Below are 22,124 nucleotides of genomic sequence, written 5' to 3' on the forward strand. Positions count from 1 at the left end.
GGAAAAAGGAAATAGGGAAAATTATTTCGGCCCGCTCTCGAACGCCAGGCACAGACTTACGGATCAAAATGGCTCTATGGGACTTATCATCGGAGGTCATCAGTCCCCTAGACTTAGAACTATTTAAAGCTAGCCTAAGGACATTACACACATCCATGCCTGAGGCAGGATTCGAACCTGCGACCGTAGCAGCAGCGCGGTTCCGGACTGAAGCGCCTAGAACAGCTCGGCCACTGCGGCCGGCCACAGCGGCCGGCCACAGACTTACGCACTTCTTCGTATGACTTCTAGCTACACATTAAGCACGAATTCATGTCTATTTATTGTGCGTAGCTAGCACTCCCTTAAATGCCGTCAACATATCAGGGGGCCAGACCAAATACAGTGACAAGTAACTGAAACAATCAAGATAGTTTTCAGTGCACTCAGGTACTCAATTAACATGAACAGAACCCACCATGGAACAATTCGACGACTCCAGTTCATTCACTTTGAGTAACATGTAACAGACGCGAAGGAAATCTGTCCTTCAAATCACAAGGAAATCCCAATCACCATCGGCAGCGGATCTGCATTCCAACGGCTAAACACGCCGCAGCAGATGCCCACGCTCCTCCGTCATAACGACTCGACCACTCGCCACGCTGCATACATCCACAGCCCCACACGTCACTGTCGCACACACAGCTGACACCCGAACTCAAGCCCCCAGCAGAGCGCGCGCGCCGCTGTCAAACAGCCATCCGCCAAAGATGCGAAGAAGACAAGCAGGGATCGAAAATCGACTCCCAATGGTCGGGATGACAATCGATGAAGACTGGCGCCAGCAGCGCACCAGCTCACTACGATCATTACATGCCATAAACTTCATGAATATTATGTATAACCAAACCGTCATACCAAATTTAGAGTTAATACCTGTAATCTACGGCAGATCTCAACATCAATTAAACGTGGATAAAATGCTGACTCGCGGACTACCGCCTGCCATGGCATGAACCTCCGACTGCTAGGCATTTATACGAGGGTTGAAACTTTAATAGTGGCAATTACTTATTTACAGCTCGTACAAAATAAATACCTGTTTCAAAGTTTTACTGACCTTCAAAGTAGTCATCAGTTTTGTGTATAACCCGTTGCCAGCGATGTCGAAGTCGTAGGATACTCTTAGCAGTGCCAGTTGTGTTGACAGTTCGAGCGGCGCGGCCTATGGCCCGACGAATTTGTAGCAGTTCTGAAGCGAATGCCGTGAAGCGTTTTATTAAAGTTTAGAAGTCGAGTTGAACTCACGAGGGCTTAAGTCAGGGGAGTGCAGTAGGTGGTATAGAACTTAGCAGCCTCATCAGTCGAACAAATCAGTAACAGCTTGCACTGTACGTGCTTGAGTATTGTCCTGCAAAATGATGGCCACGTCCTGCAGAAAGTGTCATCACTTCTGTCTCTATGCTGTTCATTTTTGGAACACAACCTACGACCAGCTTAGAGACAGAAGTGATGACATTCTCCGCAGGACCTGACCATCTTTTTGCAGGACAGTGCTCAAGCAGGTACAGTGCAAGCTGTTACTGATTTGCTTGACTGATGGGGCTGCTAAGTGCTATACCACCTACTGCACTCCCCTGACTTAAGCCCTCGTGAGTTCAATTCGATTTCTAAACTGAAGGAAGCACTTCACGGCATTCGCTTCAGAACTATTATAAATTCATTATCCTGCTAGAACAACACATCACGCTCCTGTTGCAAGAACGGCAACAGAACGGATCTAATACCATTCGCCACATGCCAAGAGCTGGTTAACGTCCCCTCCAGAAACATCGAAGGTGAACGAGAGTTATAGCTAAACGCACCCGAGACCGTAATGCCCCGGATGGGACCTGTGTGTCTTGCACAAAGTCATATCTGGCGTTCCCAAGGAAGTGCTGTAGACCCTCTGATCTTCCTGATTCACAAAAACAAATTAGGGAACAATCAGAGCAGCCCTCTTGGAATTTTTTCAGATCATGCTTTCACGTAGCGTGGTGAAAGTCATCAGATAATCAAAACGAATTTCAAAATGATTTAGAGAAGATATCTATATAATGCAAAAAGTGGCAGTTGATTCTAAATCACGAAAAGTATGAAGTCATACATATGAGCACTAAAAGGAACCCGCTAAATTTGAATTACACGATAAATCACAAAAATTTAAAGGCTGTAAGATTGATTGCTTAGGGACTAAAATAATGAATTTATTAAATTGGAACGATGACATAGATAATGTTTTGGGGAAAACAAACCAAAGACTGCGATTTATCGGCAGAACACTTAGAAAATGTAACAGTTCCACGAAAGATACTGCTTACACTACGCTTGTCCGCCCTCTTCACGAGCACTGGTGTGTGATTTGGAATCCATATCAGATATGACTGACAGAAGATATCGAAAAAGTTCAAAGGAGGGCAGTTAGTTTTGTATTATCCCAAAATAAGGGAGAGAGTGCCACTGATATGATACACGAATTGGAGTGGCAGTCATTAAAACAAAGGCGTTTTTTGCTGCGGCTGGAACTTCTCATGGAATTTCAATCACCAACTTTTTCCTCAGAGTGTGAAAATATTTTGTTGGCGCCCACCTACATAGGGAGTAATAATCATCGTAATAAAATAAAATAAATCAAAGAACGCACAGAAATATTATGTTTTCCTTTTCCCGCACACTGCTCGAGAGTAAAACGGTAGAGAAGTACTAGTAGCTTAAACGTGGGTCGATGAACCCTCTGCCTGGCACTAATTTGTGAATTGCATGGTAATCATGCGTATGTAGATTAAGATGTAGAAGAATAAATATAAGAAATTTCCTGTACCACTACTTCACACTGACATATGGATTTATATTTTATTGCTGATGTAGATATTATAGACAGGTTTGTCACTCAGCTGCAGTAACTGTCCCTCAAAAGTCTATGCATTCAACTAGCACATTTCCGACGACATCAGAATTTGGAAATATAAACTTGTTTCTTTTATCTCGTATGTAAGCGAAAAACTAGATTCAAAAGTTAAGAATTTGTTTAACCTTATAATATTTTGACGTTGTATTTTGTTTCTGTTGTAATTCATCTAGCCGGCCGGGGTGGCCAAGCGGTTAAAGGCGCTACAGTGTGGAACCGCGCGACCGCTACGGTCGGAGGTTCGAATCCTGCCTCGGGCATGGATGTGTGTGATGTCCTTAGGTTAGTTAGGTTTAAGTAGTTCTAAGTTCTAGGGGACTGATGACCTTAGAAGTTAAGTCCCATAGTGCTCAGAGCCATTTTTTTTTTTGTAATTCATCTACACCTCTTCTCCGTTGCCTATCCAGACATCTACTGCAGATCCGTTGTCCCAGCAGTTTCATTTAAATTGTTCCGAATTTCATTTAATTTCCTACTTTTGTTATTTATTTTTCGCTACTTTAAAGAAGAAACGTCTGTTTTAGTGCATCCAGAAATATTCAATATTGCTACTTTCAGGCAATCAGGTCTTCCAAATCTTTTCTAATGTACAGCTTTACTTTTGAGAGAGTTACTATTTCCTACGAAAACGAGTTAATTTATTTTTTCCCTTCCTGGTGGGCTTTCATGTACTCAGTGAGGTATTGTTTCGTGTTTATTGCCTTCTCTGCCGAAATCCTGCAGCTTTCCTCGTATTCTACATAGTTTGATCACGTTACGATCTCTTACAAAGCCGCGAGTTGCTGCAGGTGGAAGGTACAACCTGCGATCGGTTCTCGCTATAGGATTAACGTAGTAAAAGCTGTTTGTCGGACATTGAGCAGACCCTGTGGAGTAGCCCTGCTGACCGCGAGGTCGAATCACGTGACAAAGCATGTCACATGATTTCCATCGTGCTTACCAGCGCCGACAACACAGTCCACACACAAACAGACGCCCTTATCACGTAACGTCACTGACTTCTGACCTAACCACCTCGAGGGTCACATGCTTCGGAATCACATGCCACTGATAACAAACCTGGCTTGTCTTTCTTCGCAGCAAGCATTCATCTTAGGGTACACACTGCAACAAGCGCAAAATAAGAATATTCGACCATTATCCATTTTACCGCTTTCCAAGAAGAATTTCATGCTGTGTCCGCTGAAAAAATCGTGTGAATTTCGGCTACAAGCCATATGGGCAAAAACAAGGAGCTAATTTGTCGGTCTATCAGTGAGAGAGACGGATGGCGATGTGCTGCCGTTACTTGGTCATGAACGGTCCAGCGTATCAGTATAGCACGACACGAGTGTTAGGGCCATCCAAACTGAGTAAGAAGTTGGTGGGTTGAGGGCGAGGGGGGGGGGGGGGGGGGGGCACGAAGTGTGATCTGCAGAAAGTACAAATGGTGCGTGTTTCCTTTGAACCACCGTGGATCCTTGAAAGGATAAGCTAAACCGTGTGTCCAATAGATACTAGGGACGGAGTATACAGTGTGATTGTTAAAAAATATATCGTTACTGAGTTGTACCTAGTACATAGATAATACTGTCTACCCAGGACCCTTTTAAATTTTCAGTAAGGGAGAATGGAAAAAACTGGAAGAAGCCGACCTCGTGAAGACCAACTTGGATTTCGGAGAAATGTAGGAACACGGGAGGTAATACTGGCCCTACGACTTTTCTTAGAACATAGGTTAAGGACAGCCATACTAACGTTTGTACCACCAATAGACTTGGAGAAAGCTTTTGAAATTGTTGACTTGAATTCTCTTTTTAACATTCCGAAGGTAGCAGGAGAAAACACAGCGAGTGAAAGGCTATTTACAATTTATACACAAAATGGCGTCAGTAATAACAGTCGAGGGAAATGAAAGGGAAGCAGTGGCCGAGAAGGCAGTGAGACAGAGCTGTGGCCTGTCCCCGATGTTATTCAGTCTGTATACTGAGCAAGCAGTAAAGGAGTCCAAACAAAAATCTGGAGCAGGAATTAAAGTTCAGGGAGAAGAAATAAAAACTTTGAGGTTTGCCGATGACACTGTAATTCTGTCATAGACAGCAAAAGACTAGGAAGAGCAGTTGAAGGGAATGGGCATTATCTTTAAAGGAAAATATAAGATGAATATCGGCAAAAGGGAAATAAAAATAACGGAATTTAGTGTAATCAAAGTAGGTGATGCTGAGGGAATTAGAGTAGGAAACGAGACACTTAAAGTAGTAGGTAGTTTTGCTATTTGGGCAGCAAAGTAAATGATGAAGGCCGAAGTATAGGGGTATAAAATGTAGACAGGCAATGGCAAGAAAAGCGTTTATGAAGAAGAGAAATTTGTTAACGTCGAATGTAGACTTAGGTGTTGGGAAGTGTTTTCTGAAGATATTTGTCTGCAGTGTTGCCATGTATGGAAGTGAAAACTTGGACGACAAACACTGTAGGCAAGAAGAGAATAGAAGCTTTTAAAATGTGGTGCTACAGGTAGGTACGCCACGCAACTGGTGAGGCGGTACTGAGTTGAGCTGTTGAGACAAGACATTTGTGGCACAACTTGACTAAAAGAATGGATCGGTTGATATAACACATTCTGAGACATCATTTGATCACCAATTTAGTATTGGAGGGAAGTGTGGGGCGTGAAAATTGTAGAGGGAGACCAAGAGATGAACACAGTAAGCAGATTCAGAAGGATGTAAGTCGCAGTAGTTATTCGGAGATGAAGAGGGTTGCACAGGATACAGTAGCACGGAGAGCTGCATCAAACTATTCTTTGGACTGAAGACAACACTGAAAACTGGACTGACCACTCACCTCGTTTTTAGACAGTAATGACAACTGGTCTGTTTTTGTTACAAAGCTCTTATTCTTGCTGTTAAAACTTCAGTAATTTTAAACAGATCAGTGCCATTCGTGATTTGTCACCACAACAGACACTCTCAAGAGTTTCGTCTCGCACTGATAGTTCTATGTAGTCAGGGCGTTACTCGAGCACCTGCAACGTATGTCTATGGGTGCCATACGTCCGGGTTTCTCCGAATCTGTCCTAGTTTTGCGGGAGTCCGTGGGCGTCTTGTTAGAGAGGGGAGAGAGTGTCTATACAACTGTTCATGGAAAATCTGAACCTTCTTGTGTCTGGAGGTGTTCTACTGATTCGAAATAATAGGTTTTAATAAAGGTTAATTAAAAATCACAAATCCTTTAAGGAACCTAAAATCAGTTACATACTATGTAAAAGTGAAGAGGCAGCAGATAATGAAGGTGCAAGATGTAAGGGTTCAAAGGGAAACAGAATGTGTTTCCGACCATTTTAGTTACTTCAAAAATTGCTTTTCCAATAAAGACCAAAATAAAACAGGAGAAGAAAGAGAATGATGATGGAAGTAGCACTACGGTGAATCCAAAATATAAGATACATATTCAGCAAGAAGATTAAATCTGAGATTCAATGCAGCAGAGAAGTGCTAATAAGCTATACGGTTTCCTGAAACAGTGCATTAAGGGAGCAGCGGAGGTGGCCCTAGGAAAGGAAATGTATAACATATGATTAACCTCTGGGAGTGAAGAGGATTGGAACAGGTATGGGGTATATGAAAAGAGGGTTGAGAAATTATCAAGAAAGTGTAAGGAAGACGAATTGGGAAAGAGTATGTGGGGAAACTGGGCATCCGCTTAGACATTGGAAAAAGCACTTTGAAGAACCGCTTGCAGAAAAAAGAAGTGATCATGTGACAGGTGTCTACAACAAAAGCACTACATTACACGAAATGCAGAACATGTACTAGAGGAAGAAGTAGAAGAGATGCTGAAAAAGGCAAGAAATGGAAAGGCATGTGTACTGGAAGGAGCTGCGATGGAATTGTGGACATATGGGCCCCCTCAAATGGTAAGACTTATATGTATATTGTTCAGTCAGATTGTGGATGGAGGGGAAATACCAAGAGAGTGATGTGTATCACATATTTCCTGCTGTCTATAAAACAGGGAACAAGAAGCATCCAAATAATTATAGGTGGAATAGTGTTTCGCATCTATCAGCAGAATTTTTAGCGCTGTATTGAAAAGTAGGTTGGAGAATGACAATGAGAGAAAGATGTGAAAGGAACAGGAACGTTTTACTATTGGACGATATTGTGTGTATCGTGTTTTTAGCGTTAGACAAATAAGTGAGAAGACGTATTCTAAGGATCAGAAAGTACGCCTAACTTTTGTGGATTTAGAAAAAGCGTGTGATACTGAGCCCATCAATGCACTATGGGAAAGCGATGGAGTATACATGTGTAAAAGCACGGCAAATACCCCTAATCTGGAGAACAGTTAAAGTAGGGAGAAAGTAGAGTGAGACATTCCAAACATCGAAAGGTCTTAGACAAGGCTGCAGTATATCGCCGACCCTGTTTAAAATATATATGCATTATATATAGGAACGATAGAATCACTCATGTGGAGGAACGGGAATTCATTTCCAGCATGGTACTATGCACTCATTATTATTTGCAGATGATCAAATACTGATATAACAAAGAAAGAAGGACAAATTGACGCTAAAGAAGGTGATGGAAGCATTTGAACGAGGTGGGCTTAGAATAAACATGAGCGAAACAGAATATCTAGTAGTGAGAGGAGATGGAAGGGATATAATACCGCCGCGAGTAATTATTAAAGCTGTGAAGCAGTTTAAATACTCAGAATCGATTATCCATTCCTCGGGAAGTTGTGAAGCAGATGTGAAACACAGGATCCAGAAAGCAAGAGGAACAATTAAAATTCTAAATGGAGTTCTGTGGAGCCGGGTAATATCAAAAGAAACAAAGAAGAGGATTGTCCAAACAGTAATGGAAAGTAACTAACGTACGGTGGAAAAGGATGGAACCCGGGGGAGCAGCAGAGAAACAGAGTACGGGCAGTAGAGATGTATGGAATTAGGAGAGCAGCCAGAATACCGAGAATAAAGCGGAGAAAAAAGTGAGGAAATTATGGAGACGCTGCCAGGGAGGAGAAGGTGTGGACGGCCGAGATTGAAATGGAGAATGGGAGTAACTATAAGGATGAGAAAGAGAGATCTGAACGAGGAGGACTGCTACGATCGTGAAAACTGGCGAATGGGAATACAGCTGAAGAGTGGAGAATCCATTAAAAGTAAAAGTAATCAAGTTAAAAATCATTAAATTAGGGTTGGCGCGGGGGTAGGTTCGTTTTCAATGAAAGAACTATGTGCCCGAAAAAATAATCCGATTTGAATCAAATGTCCAGGTTTTCGAAGGCTTTCTACAGGGTCGGAAATTTAAGTGATGGCAGACCTGTTGATGGCTGGAATGAATTCACTCCTTCGGTAACGATTAACAAAAGCGGACTGCTCAGTACCGTGTAGTTAACACGTACACAGCTCCGAGTGCCCAAATGTACTGTCAGTTCCTGACTGTAGTCCTATGATGGTGTACTATACACCAGTTTCGCAGTCATTTGAAAAATTCTGAGAAACAGAAGTTCAGACAGGGAAATACAGAGCATGCTGTTCCGGAAGGACTTATTTCACAACTGCAACGATGTCTCGATAAATAAACCGTTTAAAGTGTACATGGGAGAGAAAGGGAACAATCAGATGATCGATGAAACCCGACATGAATTCACGCCGAAGCGAGCTTTAGAACGACCTACAATCAAACAAGTGTGTCGCTGGATAAAACAGTCGTCGTTTAGAATGAAAGAAGACGTTATTGTTAAATCTTTCAAAAAGTGCGACATAAATAACTGCATAAGGGATTTTAAAAGTCAGTTCGGTTTATTTTTTTACTCTTGCTTTCAGTGTAATAATGAAAATTGTAAAAATGTTGTTTTAAAAAAACTGCTTGAAAATTAAATTGCGTCTTATAGTCTATAGCGTTTTATAGTCCGTAAAATACGGAACTGCAGTTTATTGAAAATGGTAGCTAAACGCATAAACTTCCTGAGAATACATCTGAACACCTTTATGACAGCGTCGGGTTTCTTTTCTTTCTCTCTCTTACTACAGACAGCATAATTTAGGAGAGCTGCTGCCACAGTGCTGACTATGCAGGAGAAAGCACAATGTGTTTTGTATTTTCATAAAACACGGTCGCCTGTTACAGTTCAGCGAGAGCTCCTAAATGCCTATGGTCTAGATCTGCCAGATGTCAAGGGTATTAACGATGATATGAAAAGTTTAAATAGAGTGGCAGCGTTGGTCACGAGACAAGATGCGGCAGACACTAAGTGAGTGACGGCAGTATTGGTACCGTGCGCACAATATTCCAACACAGTCGGCAGAAATCAACGAGACGTGTTTCGAGGCAAACGGGCGAACACCAGAGCACTGTAGTGAAGATTCTACACAAGCAATGAATACAAAATCCAACTCTAGTAAACCACGCAACCAAATGATAGCTCCAGACGTAATAAGTATGCAAGAAACATACTGGAACGAATCGATGCACAGACAATGACTACGTTTAAGTTTCTTTTTTCGCCGAAGCGATTTTTCACATCTTCGGGAAAGAAGACAGCCATAATGTCCGCAACTGGGGGTCGGAGATCCACGAATCGTGATACAGCAGATAAGGGACAGCCCGAAAGTAAACGTGTTGTTTGACTAAATACACGACATATTTATTGGATCGTTCCTTTTCACTGAGCCTACGAAATGGTTCAAATGGCTGAGAGCACTATGGCACTTAACATCTGAGGTCATCAGTCCCCTAGAACTTAGAACTACTTAAACCTAACTAACCTAAGGACATCACACAGATCCACGCCCGAGACAGGATTCGAACCTGCGACCGTAGCGGTCGCGCTTTTCCAGACTGAAGCGCCTAGAACCGCTCGGCCACATCGGCCGTGAGCCTACGATTTTGGCAACAGTTTACCTCGACGTCGTGGAACATTACACTGCACCTCAGTTACAGGATTCCAGCAGGACAGCACACTACCACTTTGGAGGTTATTTATTCATCAGTTCTTACACGGAATGTTTCCAAACAGATGGATGGTAGAGACGGTACAGTATCATGGCCACCATGTTCACCATGCACAACCCCTCTTGACTTTTTTGTGGGACATCGTTAAGCACAGAGGTAGAGAGAGCTGTAGAGGTTGTGACGGAAGAGATTTTGTCACGGAAATGAAGAGAAATTATTTATCTCCTAGACGTTCTACGACCAATAAACGGAGCACATGTGGAAGCGTATAAATAAAAAATCTTTATGAGCTAAGCTATCATTTGTAACAAACCGTATAGTTGTATCTAGTATAGATCATTAGAAGTAAGTTATAGCAATCAAAGAAAGACTGGCGTCGCATGTGTTCATCAGTTCATGAGTAGGACCATCTGTCCTGACGGTCCACAAAGTATTCTTCTCAAACTTAATGTAATTGCTCAACCCGAACACATCGATATTGTTCTGAAGTTTCTACGGTGTTTCCTGATGTAATACAATGCTCTAAAGTAGGCCATTATTTCAGCAAGTTGAGTTACACTATGTGATCAAAAGTATCCGGGCATCCCCAGAAACATACGTTTTCCATATCAGGTGCACTGTGCTGCCACCTATTGCCAGGTACTCCATATCAGCGACCTCAGTAGTCATTAGACTTCGTGAGAGCAGAATGGGGCGCTCTGCGGAACTCACGGACTTCAAACGTGAGCAGGTGATTGGGTGTCATTTGTGTCATATGTCTGTATGCGAGATTTCCACGCTTCCAAACCTCCCTAGGTCCACTGTTTCCAATTTATAGTGAAGTGGAAACGTGAAGGGACACGTACAGCACAAAAGCGTACAAGGCGACCTCGTATGTTGCCTAACAGAGACCGCAGACAGTTGAAGAGGGTCGTAATGTGTAATAGGTAGACATCTATCCAGAACATCACACAGGAACTCCGAACTGCATCAGGATCCACTGCAAGTACTATGACAGTTAGGCGAGAGGTGAGAAAAATTCGATTTCGTGGTCGAGTGGCTTCTCATAAACCACACACCACGCCAGTATATGCCACACGACGCCTCGCTTAGCGTAACTGTGGGAAAACGTTGTGTGGTGTGACGAATCACGGTACACAATGTGGCGATCCGATGGCAGGGTGTGGGTACAGCGAGTGCCCGTGGACGTCATCTGCCAGCGTGTGTAGTGCCAACAGTAAAATTCGGAGGCGGTGGTGTTATGGTGTGGTCGTGTTTTTCATGGAGGTTGCTTGCAGCCTTTGTTGTTTTGCGTGACACTATCACAGCACAGGCCTACACCGATGTTTTAAGCACCTTCTTGCTTCCCACTGTTGAAGAGCAATTCAGGGATGGCGATTTCATCTTTCAACACTATCGAGCACCTGTTCATAATGCACGGCCTGTGGCACAGTGGTTACACGACAGTAACATCCCTGTAACGGACTGACCTGCACAGAGTCCTGACCTGAATCCTATAGAACACCTTCGGGATGTTTTGTAACGCCGACTTCGTGCCAGGCCTCACCGACCAACATAGATACCTCTCCTCAGTGTAGCACACCGTGAAGAATGGGCAGCCAATCCCCAAGAAATCTTCCAGCACCTGACTGAACGTATGCCTGCGAGAGTGGAAACTGTCAACAAGGCTGAGTGTGGGCCAACACCGTATTGAATTTCAGCATTACCGAAGGACGGCGCCACGAACTAATAAGTTATTTCCGGCCAGGTATCCGGATACTTTTAATCACGTAGTGACTATCTGATTGTGGCGCAGACTTTTCACGCTCCTTCGTGGTTCCATTCCTTTCTTTACACTTAGAAATGCGTTTTATGCATGCTACACCAGCACACTGCTATTTTTTTACTAAATTTTATTCAGAAGTTGTACTGAGAGGCACCCACATGCCTTGCTCATACTGTGGCATCAAGCAGTCAGGCCTGCAAGATGAGTGGTCTGCCAAGCGAGTGGATTCATTTTTTATTTATCAAGTAACATGAACTCTAGTACTCACAATTAAGTTAAAAGTTATTCTCCTGCTTGGATATTACGCAACGGAAACGCACATCTGACTATTAGTAATTTACACAACACTGACTGTTCACTAGGCACTGGCAATACCACATTTTCTTACTTACTTAACGGCTTTTATCAACACGTGGCCATCGCACTGAATATGAATGGCGCACACATTATAAAGTCTGGATATCATGACAACGTACAATTCGAAGGAAAAGGCCACCAATCTTTTTCTTTTCACTATCTTATTTATTCCGATAAATTGTATAACCTAAACACACAAATTCTATAACCTACAACAATAACACATGAGAAATTCCGCCCAGAGGGCATGGCTTTACATTGGTGATTCTCTATCTTATGGTCTCGTAATTCTTTAACGCTACTGTGCACTTTCTGGATAGGATGGTGGATCTTTTGCTATATCTCACAGTTCGACTCTCACAACCATCATCACGAAACTTTCCTCCAGACCGAGCGGTACAAAAGGAACATGCATAACCCACTACCTCTGAAACTACCTTGCTACTCTCCCATGCAAACCACACATACTTAAATTACATGACATACACCACACTGCAACATGGAATACAACATAAGGAATAGTCACAACATTATAATCACATCACTTTCAGCTTTCCTACTTTAATTAGTATTCATCCCAGTTCCACACGACACTGCCCCACTTCGTAACTTTTCTTTCCTACTACGAACTCTGGACGATATATGCACGTCTTCCTGTGCAATGCAAGCCAAGTGGCGTTGCTGGATAGACGGCTGACTCACCTTGCTTCTCTCTCAGAGTATTATAGTTTGAATCAAGCGTCACACGGAAACACAACACGCAAAGTAATATTAAGAACATATTCATCACACACGCGAGTCCTCAACTGATACCATGGACGAGTACTTCTCTTTATCCTTTGTCTCATACACAGATTGAGACTCACACAGTACTCACCACGTGGAAGTACTAGTCTCTACTTTCAAGTCCTGCAGACGCCATTTCTTAAATATTTCCAACTTATAGTACACACGCTAGTAATTCAGCTTAACTTAAGCACTCGGAAGTATTTCAACTTATTGCTACACGTGGTTTCATTGTGACCGTTGGTCACTTCCGAAGATTACTACGATCCCATTAATATTACCTGCCTGACATTTAATTCTCCCCGCAAAAGTTCCTGAAATAGAGAAATTATTATTCTAAACTACTCTTAAGGGGCTCCGGAAAGGCTCAAAATCATGAAAAGTTCAATTTTTACTTTTTTGCGTTTTCTGAATCTGCAGACTATTACCTTTTAATAGATATATAATTTATTCAATTCCGAGGACTACAACTATTTTTAATTTTTTTTTGAAATGTGTTCTACATGGGCGTGACCCACTGTGGCGCTGTTAAACTGCTGTCAAATGGTGTTATTATTAACGTCCGTGTTCATCAGGTACATTTTAGTGATGTGAGATAAAGTATGTGTTGTGGCTAACCTGTGATGGTTCAATATATATCGCTGGTGTGATTGTCGATTGTTTCATGTTTATTTACTCTGTCGTTATCTCGAAAATATTCGTAATTAATTCTGTTTCTTGAGTCTCTGTTTTGTTGAAGTATAATAATGAGTAAAAGTAAAGTTATTAGAAATCCTCTGAAGGCTTTTAAGAAAAGGAGAAATGTTGGAAAGCCAAAGGTATGTGTTATTACTGTAAACAATAAAGACGATAACCAAGTGAGTGAACCTAACCTCTCAGGTACACCTGCCCATAGCAGTCAAAGTAGGATAGAAAATACTTCACAGAAGAAGCTTGGTTCAATGAGTGAAAACTATGAATGTTTTATGGGCGAATCGGATGTGAATGAAATATTTGATATGTCGGTTCTCAAAGGAATTTTTTCAAACTGTGTAAGATGTATTCATTGTAGTGAAGTTGGTCTGGAACTCTCCATAATAAAGCACGTAGGACTTGCTAGTGAAATACAACTGAAATGTGATAAGTGTTCATACATGACCACCTTTCGGAACAGTGTTGCAGTAACTGCAACTGAAGAAAATGCTAGCAAAATCTACGAACACAACATTAGATTTGTTTATTCCTTGCGTTCAGTTGGTAAGGGTGCTACTGCAGGTGCAATTTTCTGTGGCATCATGAATCTTCCAAATCCCCCAACCAAGTTTACGACCTATAATAAATTAATAGGGTCTAAAGTAGAAGATGTCTGTATAGAATCTATGAAGAACGCTGTGGAAGAGGCAGTAATGGAAAATAATGGTAACAGAAATTTGACTGCAGCGTTCGATGGTACCTGGCATTAACGGGGACACACATCTCTTCATGGTGTAGTATCTGCCACCAGTATGTATACAGGGAAAGTTTTAGATGTAGCAGTAATATCAAAGTATTGTAGATGTCCACAAAAATATAAAGGTACACATGAAAATAATTGCAAAGCTAACTATAGTGGCAGTAGTGGAGGAATGGAAGTGGCTGGTGTTGCCAGTATATTCCAGTGTTCTGAGGCGTGTGATAAAGTGCGATATGTTAATTACCTTGGTGATGGTGATTCTAAAAGTTTCAAACATGTTCAAGGACTGAAGCCCTATGGTGATGATGTTGTAGTGCAGAAATTTGAGTGTATTGGACACGTACAGAAGCGAATGGGAACAAGAATTCGGCGACTGAAAGCTTCGTACAAAAAACAAAAACTCAGTGATGGTAAAGAATTGGATGGGAAGGGAAGGTTAACTGACAGTGTAATTGACAAAATACAGAACTATTATGGAATGGCTATTAGGCAAAATACACGAAGTGTCGACGAAATGAAGAAGGCTGTTTGGGCTCTTTTTTTTCATACTTCTTCAACCGATGAAAATCCCCAACATAGCTTGTCCCAAAGAAGAAGACAGTTGGTGTAAATATAACAAAGGATTGCTAACTGGTGAAGTGTACACTCATAAGCATAGTCTGCCTCATGCAATAATGGAGGTGATAAAACCTATTTTCAGAGACTTAGCAGCACCTGAACTGTTGAAAAAGTGTATTCACGGAAAAACTCAAAACCCCAATGAAAGTGTAAATAGTGTTATATGGTCGAGAATCCCCAAGACTGTATTTGTTGGAATAGAAACACTTCACTTTGGTGTGTATGAAGCTGTTGCGACTTTCAATGATGGCAACATTGTAAGGTGCAAGGTATTTAGAAATATGAGAATGAAGATAGGTTCTAACACGGTACGAGCGATGCTTGCTTTAGACAAGGAACGCCTTCGGGCTGCAGACAGGGCTGTAAAGAGTCTAGAAATACAAGCAAGAGTAAACAGGAGGAGGAACAAGAGGAAGCTGGAGGAGGAGTTTGCAGAGGATGAAGATAATCCATCCTATGGACCTGGAATGCACTAAAAAGTTAATCCAATCTTTGTCGCTCGATTCCCAAAACTTTTATTTTCTCATACTAATTACATGTTTTCTAAGGATCTTCCAAACATATTTGTTTCAAACTTTCAGTAAATGTTACACAGTACCTTCTGCATAATTTAACACAGCCTTTTTCCAAAAAACTATATATTTTTGAATATATAAATAAAAAATTGCAAAAAAATGTTGTGAATTTTCATTACAATTGAAAAAAAATCATCTCTAATAACTGAACTAAAATTTTGTAAAATCCCTGTGTTAAGTAGTAGCCCATATTCCAATAAATAATCTGTAAAAAGTTCAACTTCCTACCTCAAATACTTTGTGAGGAAAGATGTAATTTATAAGCGTTATTTTAACATTGCAAGTATAGGGCGTTCCGGAGCCCCTTAAATATTTCACATGCATACCATGTCTCAACTCTTTTGTCCTTACAGAGCACGCCTAAGACAGGTCTTACCAACACTAGACCCAGCGGCAGAGTGCTGAAACATGGCTGTTCTTCAGGTCCTCTCCCACCTCTGCCGAAGTGGGGGAAGACCATGCTACCGTATTGGTCAGCCACATTTCAGGCGCTCAAAGCTCCGGTAAGTTTCATCTCTTTGGTTCCACCAAAGGTGGCCAAAGGATCGTCTCAAAGATGATCATATATTCACATTCACTATCTGTGGTTAGCAGACGTCCATACATTCATTCATTTCACAGATCTCACTAAACTGGATGTAGGGATTTATTTTGTGGGAGTGCACATGTGATCAATTAAATAAATAAATTGTCATTCTTTCCCACACTAGTAACCGGCTTCGCTGTATTAATTGAAATTGAGTTATTTTTACAAAAAATATGTTGTACTGACAAGAATAACGAAGAATGTTGTACCTATTTTCAATGTCGGGCGGTACTATACCCTTTCAGTACAGTTTTGCGATAAGTTTCTTTCGGCTGCATTTCCGTTATCAAGCGATCCTCAGTTATAAAGCGCTATTAGCATATACAATTTTTACATTGTACATGTGACTGGTTTTGTAACAGCGAGTCGAGTACTTACTTCCATACCTCATCGATGACACAGTAGCTTTCATATAATTCTATGTATTGTATTTGCAGCGCGGATTCCGTTTGTTTTTGTTTGTGTGTATATTTCCATAACATTAGACGTTGTTGTTAAGTAATTTTTGTTGAAATTTTCGTTTTCTACAAATTTGACAGCTTTACTTGACAGAATATATATACATATACCACCACACAATTCCATAGATGAATAATATATGTTATAGATTCTTTGTATAGGTTTGTGTGAGTAGTCTTTCCTTATCGTGTTATTTATTACCGCACTCTAAAATTTCGACGACATTTTTAATGAAACTTTTATGCTCACGTTCAGTTTATTCGTTTAGAATTTGGCTTGGTATTTTCTTATATGTGTGGGTACTTTTATTTCTTCTAAAAGTTTTATTATTGGGCCTTTATGTATTATACGTAGGATTTTCATTGCGTGGACGAACTGGTTTAGACCGCAGGCTCTGAGGAATACAAAATTCTCTTTAATGTGACTCGTTGCTTCATGTCACGTCCTTAGAGGCGTTATTCTTTAGTTTTCCATCAATGTATGTTAAATAGCTGACCTATTAAAGTTGTTGTTGTTGTGGTCTTCAGTCCTGAGACTGGTTTGATGCAGCTCTCCATGCTACTCTATCTTGTGCAAGCTTCTTCATCTCCCAGTACCTACTGCAATCTACAACCTTCTGAATCTGCTTAGTGTATTCATCTCTTCGTCTCCCTCTACGATTTTTACCCTCCACGCTGCCCTCCAATACTAGATTGGTGATCCCTTGATGCCTCAGAACATGTCCTTCCAACCGATCCCTTTCTTCTAGTCAAGTTGTGCCACAAACTTCTCTTCTCCCCAATCCTATTCAATACTTCCTCATTAGTTATGTGATCTACCCATCTAATCTTCAGCATTCTTCTGTAGCACCACATTTCGAATGCTTCTATTCTATTCTTGTCCAAACTATTTATCGTCCATGTTTCACTTCCATGCATGGCTACACTCCATACAAATACTTTCAGAAATGACTTCCTGACACTTAAATCTATACTCGATGTTAACAAATTTCTCTTCTTCAGAAAAGCTTTCCTTGCCATTGCCAGTCTACATTTTATATCCTCTCTACTTCGACCATCGTCAGTTATTTTGCTCCCGAAATAGCAAAACTCCTTTACTACTTTAAGTGTCTCATTTCCTAATCTAATTCCCTCAGCATCACCCGACTTAATTCGACTACATTCCATTATCCTCGTTTTGCTTTTGTTGATGTTCATCTTATATCCTCCTTTCAAGACACTGTCCATTCCATTCAACTGCTCTTCCAAGTCCTTTGCTGTCTCTGACAGAATTACAATGTCATCGGCGAACCTCAAAGGATTTATTTCTTCTCCATGGATTTTAATGCCTACTCCAAACTTTTCTTTTGTTTCCTTTACTGCTTGCTCAATATACAGATTGAATAGCATCAGGGAGAGGCTACAACCCTGTCTCACTCCCTTCCCAACCACTGCTTCCCTTTCATGTCCCTCGACTCTTATAACTGCCATCTGCTTTCAGTACAAATTGTAAATAGCCTTTCGCTCCCTGTATTTTACCCCTGCCAGCTTCAGAATTAAAAAAAAGAGAGTATTCCAGTCAACATTGTCAAAAGCTTTCTCTAAGTCTAGAAATGCTAGGAACGTAGGTTTGCCTTTCCTTAATCTAGCTTCTAAGATAAGTCGTAGGGTCAGTATTCTCTCACGTGTTCCAACATTCCTACTGGATCCAAATTGATCTTCCCCGAGGTCGGCTTCTACCAGTTTTTCCATTCGTCTGTAAAGAATTCGCGTTAGTATTTTGCAGCTGTGACTTATTAAACTGATAGTTCGGTAATTTTCGCACCTGTCAACACCTGTTTTCTTTGGGATTGGAATTATTATATTCTTCTTTAAATCTGAGGGAATTTCAACTGTCTCATACATCTTGCTCACCAGATGATAAAGTTTTGTCAGGACTGGCTCTCCCAACGCTGTCAGTAGTTCTAATGGAATGTTGTCTACTCCCGGGGCCTTGTTTCGACTTAGGTTTTCAGTGCTCTGTCAAACTCTTGACGCAGTATCATATGTCCCATTTCATCTTTTTTACTCCATAGCTGTCCCTGAGGCACGTTCAGAGTCGAAACATGTATACCAAACACCCCAGATACATTCACATCGTGAATGTTTTGTTGTGTCAGGTAGCTCATCCCACAGAGCTTTTGGGCCCTGTGGTGAGTGTAGTCATTGTTCCATCAAAGCAGTCTGTGAAGCTAGCGCTAGTTGCGGCATCTACCGCCGTTGACCAGTGACAGCGTTACGTAGCAAATGGCTCTGAGCACTATGGGACTCAACTGCTGAGGTCATTAGTCCCCTAGAACTTAGAACTAGTTAAACCTAACTAACCTAAGGACATCACAAACATCCATGCCCGAGGCAGGATTCGAACCTGCGACCGTAGCGGTCTTGCGGTTCCAGACTGCAGCGCCTTTAACCGCACGGCCACTTCGGCCGGCCGCGTTTTTACGTAGCGCAGAGGCAAATGTGCCGCGTCGGACGTCACACGTGGAGATAATGGGGGACCTTTAAGGAGCGTAGTCCGTCACGAGGACTGTGGGGCTGCCCGTGGCAACACTCGTCTGTCTCGCTGTGGCTACTGCAACACACACTTGCCGGCAGGAAGACTGCACCTACTACAGTTGCAGCTGGCCACTGTGTGTGACGTCCCGACGTTTCGCCTACGTCAACGTTCAGAAAGGCGTTGGAAGCAGGTATGTCCGGCACATACGTTCCAGTTATATATCCAACAGTGTACAAAAACACATTTACATTGAGGTGACAATAGTTAGGGGATACATCCCAGTATTGTATCTGACCTCCTTTTGCCCAGCCTAGTGCAGCAACTCACCGTTGCTTACAAGGCGAGGCCGCCAATTGTGAAATTCAGATTCGATTCATACTGCGCATAATTAAAGCTCATGGCCAGGGGTGTAATGTGGCAAAGCACCAAGATGCACTTCTCAGCCGTTGTCGAGAAAATCGACAGTTAAAAGAAACCGTTGTGGTGAAATACTCTCTATGATCAATAATTTTCTACAGCGTAGTGGCGCAGCGGTAAGCGCTCGGGTTCGTAATTCGAAGGTCGCCTGATCGAATCTCGCGCCATGCAGTTTTTTTTATTATTAGTTTTTTGTAATCTATTAATGAATTGCTTATGCATGTTGGTGAAGGCGGATCGCTCTCCAATTGTACCGCCTCCATTTTTCCGTTTGTTTAACAGGGTGTACCAAAGCTCTCCCGTCCGCACTGATTTTCGACGATGTTATAAGTTGCGTTAGGGACCGGATCTACCTTCTTTCGAAGTTAGCAGGCAACTACGCTGGTATGCGGCGGCTCGTTTTGGCCCATTCAACATCTGTCCTTCAAGTGTAACGAGCGAGTAACGGAGTTTATTTTTCATACCTGCCACAGCAAATTTGTGTTCGTGGGGTCTCTATTCCAATTCGAACGTTTGACTTACGCTATACGTATTCGTTTCGGAATATCGTTTCTACGTCTTCGGTTAACTATACGTGGTTAACATTACGAAGACAATTAATAACATTTGTGAAATACAACTTTGTTCGCGGAAAACATAATGATGTTCGAAGTCGTCAGTTTTTCCACGACAAACGACTTTCAACAACTTATTATATGCATAATTGTTGCAACTGATTGCCAGGAATTATATATATATATATATATATATATATATATATATATATATATATATATATCTTTGAATTACAAAAAACAAATACTAAAAAAAAAAGGTTGCATGGCGTGATTCGATCCGGCGATCTTCGGATTACGAACCAGAGCGCTTACCGCTGCGCCACGACGCTGTAGAAAATTGTTAATCTTAGAGAGTATTTCACCGCAACGGTTTCTTTTAACTGTCGATTTTCTCGACAACGGCTGAGAAGTGCATCTTGGTGCTTTGCCACATTACACCTCTGGCCATGAGCTTTTATTATGCGCAGTATGAATCGAATCTGAATTTCACAATTGGCGGCCTCCCCTTGTTAGACTCAATAAGTCGTTGAAAATGCCATCCAGAAATATTGAGTTAAACTGCCGCCATAGCCGTGCATAGTAGCGAAGGTGTTGCCTGTGCAGGATTTTTGTGCACGAGCTGACCTATCGATTATGTCTCATAAATTTTCCACAGGATTCTTATGAGGCGATTTGGGTTGCCAGATCAATCGCTCAAATTGAATTTTATTCCAACCAGTCGTGAGAAGTTGTGGCCTGGTGACCTGACACCGTTGCCTGGAAATGCTAAGAGCATGAATGGCTGCAAATAGTCTCCAAATAACCAAACATAACCATTTCCAGTCAATCGGTTCAGTTGGATCAGAGCATCCATGCTATACCATGTAAATACAATTCACATCTTCTTGGGGTCACCACCAGCTTGCGTAGGGCCTTGTTGACAGGTTGGGTGTACGGCTTTGTGGGGTCTGCTCCACGCTCGAACCCTACCTTCAGCTGTGAATAACCGAAATCGGGATTCATCTGACCACGCCACAGTTTTCCAGTCGTTTAGGGTCCAACTGCTACGCTCGCGAGCCCAGAATAGGTGCTGCAGGCGAAGTCGTGCTGTTAGCAAAGGCGCTCGCTTCGGTCATCTGCTGCCGTAGCCCATTCGACACACTTTTCATAGCACTGTCCCACCGGGCATTCGCCAGATCCACATCCTGCCATCGGATCGCCGCATTGTGTACCGTGATTCGTTACTCCATACAACGTGGTCAGATGATTGGGTGTCACTTATGTCAAACGTCTGTACGCGACAAGTACCGGCCAGCGACAGCACAGTACAAAAACTTGTTATAAATAACTTTATTTGTTGTGAGTAGGGTGTGAGGGCAATCAGCATGATGATCGCTGCGGGCGACAATAGGCAAGAGAAGCAACCATCACGTGCACTACTGGCACAGTTTGATCTGTACTCATTATCTGCCATGGTAGAAAGTGCTCACGAAAGTAAAAAGAGTTCTTGAATGTCCTTTATAGTATGCTAATGTTCGAATGCGGTTATTTCGAGGGGCGTTCAATAAGTAAGGCATCATTTTTTTTACGGCCAATTGCGGTTGAAAAAATGCGGAATTTGTTGTTCATCATCGTGGAATATTTCCGCTTCAGCCGTTATAGTTTCACGAAGTTCCGATAGGCGGCGGCGCTGCACGTAACCTTCAAAATGGCGTCTGTAGCGGAAGTGTGTTCCAAGCAGAAAGCAGTCGTTGAGATTCTTTCGGCGGAAAATCAGAGCATCGTAGATATTCCTAGACGCTTGCAGAATGTCTATGGAGACCTGGCAGTGAACAAAGGCACGCTGGGTCGTTGGGCGAGGCGTGTGTCATCATCGCAACAAGGTCGCACAAACCTCTTTGATCTCCGGCGTGCAGGACGGCCGCACACAGCTGTGACTCCTGCAATGCTGGAACCTGTAAACACTCTCATTCGAGGTGATCGACTGATTACAATCAAACACCTCGCTGCACAACTGGACGCCTCTGTTGGCAGTGGTGACACAACCGAGAGGAGCTCACAAAATGTCATTGGACTGTTTTCCTCATCCACCCTACAGCCTATATTCCACCTACATGGCCTAGTGAGGATACACTCCGCGGGACCAGTGCGTGAATGAGGGGGAGGTTACTGATGCAGCAGGACATTGGTTCCGACGTCAACC

General features: G+C 42.2%; 1 protein-coding gene across 1 annotated transcript in view; it reads left to right on the plus strand.

Annotated features, from left to right (window-relative positions):
* The first annotated feature begins 18,981 nt into the window (after window positions 1–18,981).
* The window catches only part of LOC124805101 (probable cytochrome P450 6a13), a 147,582-nt gene continuing 144,439 nt past the window's right edge, over window positions 18,982–22,124 (plus strand). Inside the window, exon 1 of the mRNA XM_047265544.1 lies at window positions 18,982–19,158. The gene's annotated coding sequence lies outside the window, so the exon portion shown is untranslated. The remainder of the gene's footprint in view (window positions 19,159–22,124) is intronic.

The sequence above is a fragment of the Schistocerca piceifrons genome, chromosome 7 (genome assembly GCF_021461385.2).
Source record: "Schistocerca piceifrons isolate TAMUIC-IGC-003096 chromosome 7, iqSchPice1.1, whole genome shotgun sequence".
Lineage (NCBI taxonomy): Eukaryota > Metazoa > Arthropoda > Insecta > Orthoptera > Acrididae > Schistocerca > Schistocerca piceifrons.